Source organism: Neolamprologus multifasciatus, chromosome 1, assembly GCF_963576455.1.
Source record: "Neolamprologus multifasciatus chromosome 1, fNeoMul1.2, whole genome shotgun sequence".
Taxonomy (NCBI): domain Eukaryota; kingdom Metazoa; phylum Chordata; class Actinopteri; order Cichliformes; family Cichlidae; genus Neolamprologus; species Neolamprologus multifasciatus.
In genome coordinates, this window is record NC_140439.1 from 39,889,902 (window position 1) to 39,897,089 (window position 7,188).

Below are 7,188 nucleotides of genomic sequence, written 5' to 3' on the forward strand. Positions count from 1 at the left end.
GCTGAAGGTTTCTACCGCTGACTGTTTCTACCGCTGACTGTTTCTACTGCTGAGTGTTTCTGTTGATGGTTTTGACCGCTGAGTGTTTCTACCGCTGAGTGTTTCTGCCGCTGAGTGTTTCTGCCGCTGAGTGTTTCTACCGCTGAGTGTTTCTTACTGCTGAGTACTTTTACTGCTGAAGGTTTCTACTGCTGAGTGTTTCTACTGCCAAAGGGTTCTACTGCTGAGTATTTTTACTGCCGAGCGTTTCTGCTGCCAAAGGTTTCTACTGCTGAGTGTTTCTGCTGCTGAAGGTTTTGACCGCTGAGTGTTTCTACCGCTGAGTGTTTCTACCGCTGAGTGTTTCTACTGCTGAGTGTTTCTATTGCTGAAGGTTTCTACTGCCGAGTTTTTCTACTGCAGATCTACTGCCGAGTGTTTCTATTGTTGAGGGTTTCTACTGCTGAGTGTTTCTGCTGCCGAAGGTTTCTACCGCTGAGTGTTTTTACTGCTGAGGGTTTCTATTGCTGAGTGTTTCTACTGCCGAAGGTTTCTACTGACTAGTGTTTCAGTCAGATTTTAACATTGTCAGTGGAAAAAAATGTATTTGTGTTGCATACCACAGCTTTATATACACATATTTAAATCAACCTGATTGATCGTATTCAGAGCTGCTGTGAACAGATGTGAACCAAACCAAGTGACTGCAAGAATTTATAGATTTATTTTGTATTCAATGATTGTCTGCTTTTGTTTTTTTAGTGCATCCCTCCAACAGATTTTTATTTTGACGTGCTTCTTTTGTAAAGTGTATCACCACTTTCATGTGTGTGATTTTTCAGTTTTGTAAAAACTCTCATTAACAAGGAAAGTGGGCTTTTCACAGTCCCTGAAACTCAGCGCCTATAAACGGGTACATTTTCTCTCATCATCCTGCATTCTTTCTTACCTTTTTTTCAAATTACTTCTTGATGGTTGCCAAATGAATTGTGCAGCCAGCCACCACATAAATGCATGCTGTTAAGCACTCAAAAATTGTGCTATTCCCATTAGCATTCACCCTGCGTACAAGCTAATTGGGTTTTCCATTAGAATATACAGGTCTGCTGGTAATGAGCAGAAATATAGTGGCACAAAGAGGCCTTTAGCCGGAAATTACACAATGCTCTCATTTTTCAACCACTTTCATACAACCTCAGTGTTATGAGAACAAATTCATAGATGACAGTAAAACACAGAAACTGGATTTAGGCCACAGGAGCTGATGCCTCTGGCACCCCAATGATGTCATCAACAGATTTTTTTTTTTAAAAAGAGAAATTCTCCATCTTATCTTGTGTTTCTTTAAGTTTGAAGTCCACAGTGACAGGACACACACACATACGCTCACACAAACAGTTGGACCTGCACAGTGTGAGGAGATGACAGCAAGCTCTGGCCTATGTCTGCTCCTCACCAGCATGAGAGAAAGAAAGTGTGTGTGTGTTGAGTGTTGAGGCATGAACAGATGACACTTCCATGGCCCAGTGAGACCTGCACAGTTAGAGAGGGGTCAGAAAACACTCAGTCCCTTTTAACATACAGAAACACACACACACACACACACACACACACACACACACACACACAGATAAAATACTTAAATTGTGGGATTAAATTCCATCCATCAGCAGAAATCTAGTGGGCGGGGTGGGTTTGTGATGCTCTTTATGAACACAAGTCTGACTGAGACCATCTTCCAGCAGCTAACAGGCCTGAAATAACCAGAGCTGCTGAGGTCCAAGCACAAGAGCAGCTTTTTTAATGTGCTCAGACCAATGAGGACTAATAACAGAAGGTGAATCTCAGATCAGATTCTACAAAAAGTGAAAGCTTGTAATGTTGCAGAGCTTTGTGTGCACAGTGTAGTTTTATTACAGACCAGTTTGTGTGTAAAAACCTAAAAAACTAATAATAAACCATTAGCACCAATATGAGGAACTAATGACAAAAGGTTACACAAACCTTATCATTCCCCGAAGTACTCTGATAACACAAACACAAACATAAGCTACACATGTAACTCTGTCCACACCTTTCAGTCACACACCTGAGAGGCCACCTGTTTGGTAATAAGTCTGAACAGCAGCTTTACAAACACACAGGTTTTTAGGCGACCATCACATGATGAGAAATTGTGGAACGTGGAAATTCTTTTGATACAGCAGCTGAAAACAACAACAACAACAACGATAACAATATCTGGCAGATAGGGACACATAAGCAAACTGAAGATGCTGGTAAAGAAGAAGAAGGTGAGTAAACATTAACTAGTAATCCCTACCCTAACCCTTCTCAGTGGTATCTCAGCACAGTGCTGCTCCAACCTCAGACTGAACCCAACAACTAATTTTTACAAGGAACGCAATAAATAAGCTCACAGACTAATAAAAAACAACTTGTTTAGTTTTGATTCAGCTTTCCAACCTCTCATCTCTAACTACACACAAACTACATCGCAGATCCGGATTCTGCTTTCCAGCACCATAACTGAGCACCGGTGTCAGTAACCTAGAAGAGGCTTAATATGTCCTCCTGCATCCTCTCTCTTAGGTTTAGGTGGAACTTTTCCAGTTGCTGTGTTTAATGGAAGATTGTAAGGACTCAGGAATGTAGATGTTTGGCACCCAGAGTGTCTGGTTGCTTCATAATGTGATGGAGGATGTTCCTGATGTTGATCTGCTGTGGAGGAACCTCTCGATCCTGACGATGGATAATAATCCATCAAACGTATGTCATCTCAGAAGTTCACGCATGTTTCATGCAGGCTGTGTAAATGTGGACGACCAGGAGAAACCGACAGCTCTGCTGCTGAGGTTTTGAGTGACATGCTTCATGAAACGTGTCATGGGGCAACTCCTGCCTTCATTTAGAGTTTCCCAGACTCGGGTCAGATTAATTAATGGTGACTTCCTTTCTGTTTCAGAGTCTACATCTACACACAGACCAGCTGCTCGAGATGAATGCCTGAAAGGTCCTGATGCTGAAGTGCAGAGGGTGTTGGTAGGAGGTGAGAACAGAGAGAGGACAGAAGAAACAAGTTTCTGCAAAAGGAGGCGTGCAGGGGGAGAGATTAGAGAGAGAAGAGTGATGAAGAAGACCGCATCTGTAAGAAGGAAGCCAGAGCCATTTACCTCAACATTATAACACATCGCAGCTGCTCTGGATGCATTACAACACCAAATGCGAGCCGTCATAAATTTACCTGTGGAGTCCATTAGGAGCGACTGATCTGAAATCACCTGAGAACCATAAAGATGCAGAGGTGGAGGGTGCTTCCTCTCAGATATGTTTCGCCTCTGCTGTTGTTTTCCTCGTTTTTTTCCCTCGCCTCCTCTCTGCTTAACAGAGCAAAGTGCTTTTAATTTGCCTCTTTGTGAAGACGTCCCATTTCCCATTTAAACAAGCATCTCGATTGGCTCACTCGCCCTCAGCAGAGCAACAGCAAACAGTTCAGCACCCTCCATTCACATTTTAATGGCCTCCTCTCCTCAGCTGCAGCTCCCTGCTTTTATTTCACACTGGAGACGGCTGAAGCGTCTCCTCAGCATTTCCACTGCTCCCTGCCTTAATCTCTTTGCGCTTAATTCCCCTTTAACTCTGTTTGCTGGAGTCGTTAACTGATTAAGCAGTTTAATTAGGCTGTGCATGCTGAACACCCAGCCAAGAGTTCCTAATGAAAGTTCAACAAAAAGGACAAATCTGGAGAAATTTGCATGGCAGGAAATCACATTCGATTCACATCTGAAACATCAGGTTTCTGTGATGGTTTGTGCAATGATTCCATCAGAGTTCAGCCCAAAAAACAGACATCAAGGGTGAGAACGTAATTACAGCAAAAAAGTAATACTAACACTGTAACACTGAGCTCATGAAACAGTTTTTAGCATCTTTCCTTGAACTTTGCACACGTTTTTAGGATGATGGCTAAAAATCAGACTCTTGTTTAATTTGGTGGAAGTGTCGTCTCAGTGCGTGATCCAAACCCGGGGATCCTTCCACTGTCGGTGAAACAACTTGGCACCAAGGTGAGTTGTTTCGGGCATTTCGCTTGTAGATCAGCAGCTCGAATGATCTTATATGTGTAAGGTTCTTCAGGACGAGTCTCTTCAGACCTAAAAGTTTTCCACCTCTCTGATTCTCGATCTCAATCCTTCAGTCACTGCACAGAATTTCTGGCCACACGGGTAAATCTCTGCTCTCCTCTGTCCAGCGAGAAGCCGACAGAACCACAGCAGCAGCCATAGTGGAGTCCAACACCCAGCAGGAAGGATTCTGCCTTTTTGCTCCCATGACAGGAAGAAGAGGCCTGCACCACTGCCTCATACTTATACATTTATATTAATAAAATCCAGCTTTCAGCTCATCATTCAAACTACACTGGGAATCATACTGTAATGCATTTTTACATTTGATTTGGTGATTTTTATGATTTGATGCAGTGTACTAAAACCAGGCTCAATTTATTTATTTGTTGTTTCCTAAAATTGTGTCTTAAATTTGTTGTCAGGCACCAAGCAGTAAAGCATAAAGGACACAGGTGTTTAATTCAAAAAAGGGGTTTTATTGACCCCAAAATATGAAAATATATTTAACAAAGCCAAAACTTAACCAGGCAGACCAATAAAAGAGGTCAACTCAATAAACTAAACTCAGAATAACAATTAACAAAACCTCAAACATAAAACAAACTGACCTGCTGAAATGACACACGGGGAAACTTAAATACTGGCTTAGCTAAACCAAATGACACACAGGGGGGAAAACAAAACAGCTGCCATATAACCAACTAATACAAAACAATTAAACAAACTTGAAACACCCCCCAGGCAATGCAGCATGTGGTTTCATCCAATTAGGCTGTCAGTGGTACTTCAGCTCTCCCAGCCCTTTGCCACACCTTTTGCCAGACAGGAGGAGAAACCAAACACCAGGTAACCCAAACAAAGATGCATTAATATAACAACACAGAACTTTGACCTTGCAGTGTTAATGTGTGCACGCCATATAAACATGGGAGGGTGTGATGGAAAAATAAATACATTTAATAAAGAAACAATATTGAACAATAAGTTATATTAAAGTAGTGACTGCAAAATTAAAGTGAATCAGCTGGTGGCGAGGTGTGGAGCTTACCATGTGTTGCTTGCCATCACATACTTTACACTTTGTAAGAGGCAGACTATGAAGCTTAATTTTATTTGCTGTTTCTGCACAGACGGCCTCATCTCAAATGTTTCACAAACACGAATCCGCGTCTGCACTTCTTCAGTCCTGCCCTGACTCCAGGCCTTGTCACGCCTCTGGCAGCGCTCCAGCTTCAGGGAATAGACTGCTATTATAGGTGAGATGTCCTGCATGGGCCCACAAGCTTGGCACCAGATTACACATCAGTCCCCCACGAAGACACCTAGGAGGGGGCAAATAAGCAGAGCTGCCTCCATCCAGACAACCAGCAGGTAGGCCTATCCTGGCGTGCTGCTCTAACAAACACTTTTAATTGAAACAATGCTTTTCATATGGGAACACTTGACACACACACACACACACACACACACACAGATATGCTCAATACTCATGCTGCGGCTAAATTGCAGAAGTCCATCTTTGTGGAAGTTTTTGCTTGGGCAGCAGTCGACATATCTGCACTTCTTTTCAAAGAATATCATATTGTAATGCATTTTTTATTTTTGCATGTAATGCATGCAAATATAAAAAAGAAAAATAAATGGTTCATTATAGCTCTTAATGGCAGGTGGGGGAACCCTAACATCAGATGTAGGGAGGCAGTTCGGCAAACATTCGCAAGCTTGTTTATTTCCCCCTAAAAATCACATTTATTCACCTTCGCTTTCCAGAGTGTGAGAACCACTCATTTCCCCTAAAAGTGACCATGAGCACAACAGCCTGCTCTACTGAAGTCTGTCTTGGAGCATAACTTGAACTTATCACTCATTAAAATGTTTTCTCCCTGTGAAAACTTGCCTCTTTAGCTTTTATGAAGCCTTTTGGTCAAAAGACAGTAATTAGTGCATGATGTGATTGAGTTACATAAACAAGGTAATAAATAAGTTCATAGTTAATCAACATTATAAATTAAATTCACACTTAAAATGGTTAAAAGACATCTTTATCACAAGCAATCTTTGTGTATTGTACGTGCCACAATGGTAGCGAGGGAGCGCTCTGACCATGAACCTATCTTTGACATAGTTTCTCCGGTAATATTCTGAAGAAGTGCCTCGGCAGAAATAAGAGAGAAAACACACTCATGTATATGCTTAATTTTCCCTACACGCTTGAGCCTTTTGAAACGTTCATATTTTTGCAAAACGAGGAGAAAGAAGCCTTGAGAGGGAAGATGGTTTAAAAAGATCTTCAGTAAAATCAAGAAAAGCAAGCCTTGTGTGGAGATCTCTCCTACTTTGTTCACTGGCTGTTTAGCTTCACATTGGTATGTGTTGTGAGAACAGCTTTAGCTAGCTGAAAGGGTGAGTCAAAGTGTCTGCACGCAAAAAACCCCAACAAAAAATAAATAAATAAAGAAAGAAACAAACAAACAACAACAACGTGATGCCATCATTGATATTGGCGGAAAAATGTACCAAATCTGAGGAAAAGGGGAAAGTTGTGGAAGTGATGGCAAAAGCAAGGACAGCGATATCAATGTCGGGTTTTTGAGTGTTGTGACATTTAGTGTGTTTGGGATGTGCAATTAGTGTGTAGTCATTTTTTTGTATGTCAAAACAGTGAGGTGAATACTGAATGTCATGGATGCCGGCCTAAAAACCACCAAAGGCAGACTGCAATGTGAACTCTGTCTCCAGGTGGCAACAGGAGGGGTGACACACCTTGGAAATGTCAGGTCTGTGGTCCTCTGTCATGTGGTGGACAGATATAGTTAGGCTGGATCAGGTGACCCTGAATCCTCCCTTAGTTATGCTGCAATAGGCGTAAGCTGCTGGGGGATTCCCATGATGCATTGAGTACTTCTTCTTCGCTCACTATGTGTTTATAATAATAACAATAACACATTTTATTTGAAAGCACCTTTCAGAACACTCAAGGACACTGTACACTGTAGACTAAAAAAGCAACATAAAAGCAAGCAGTTTACACAATCATAAAAGCATAAGACATAAAATAAATTTAAAATAGCAGAATGGAGAG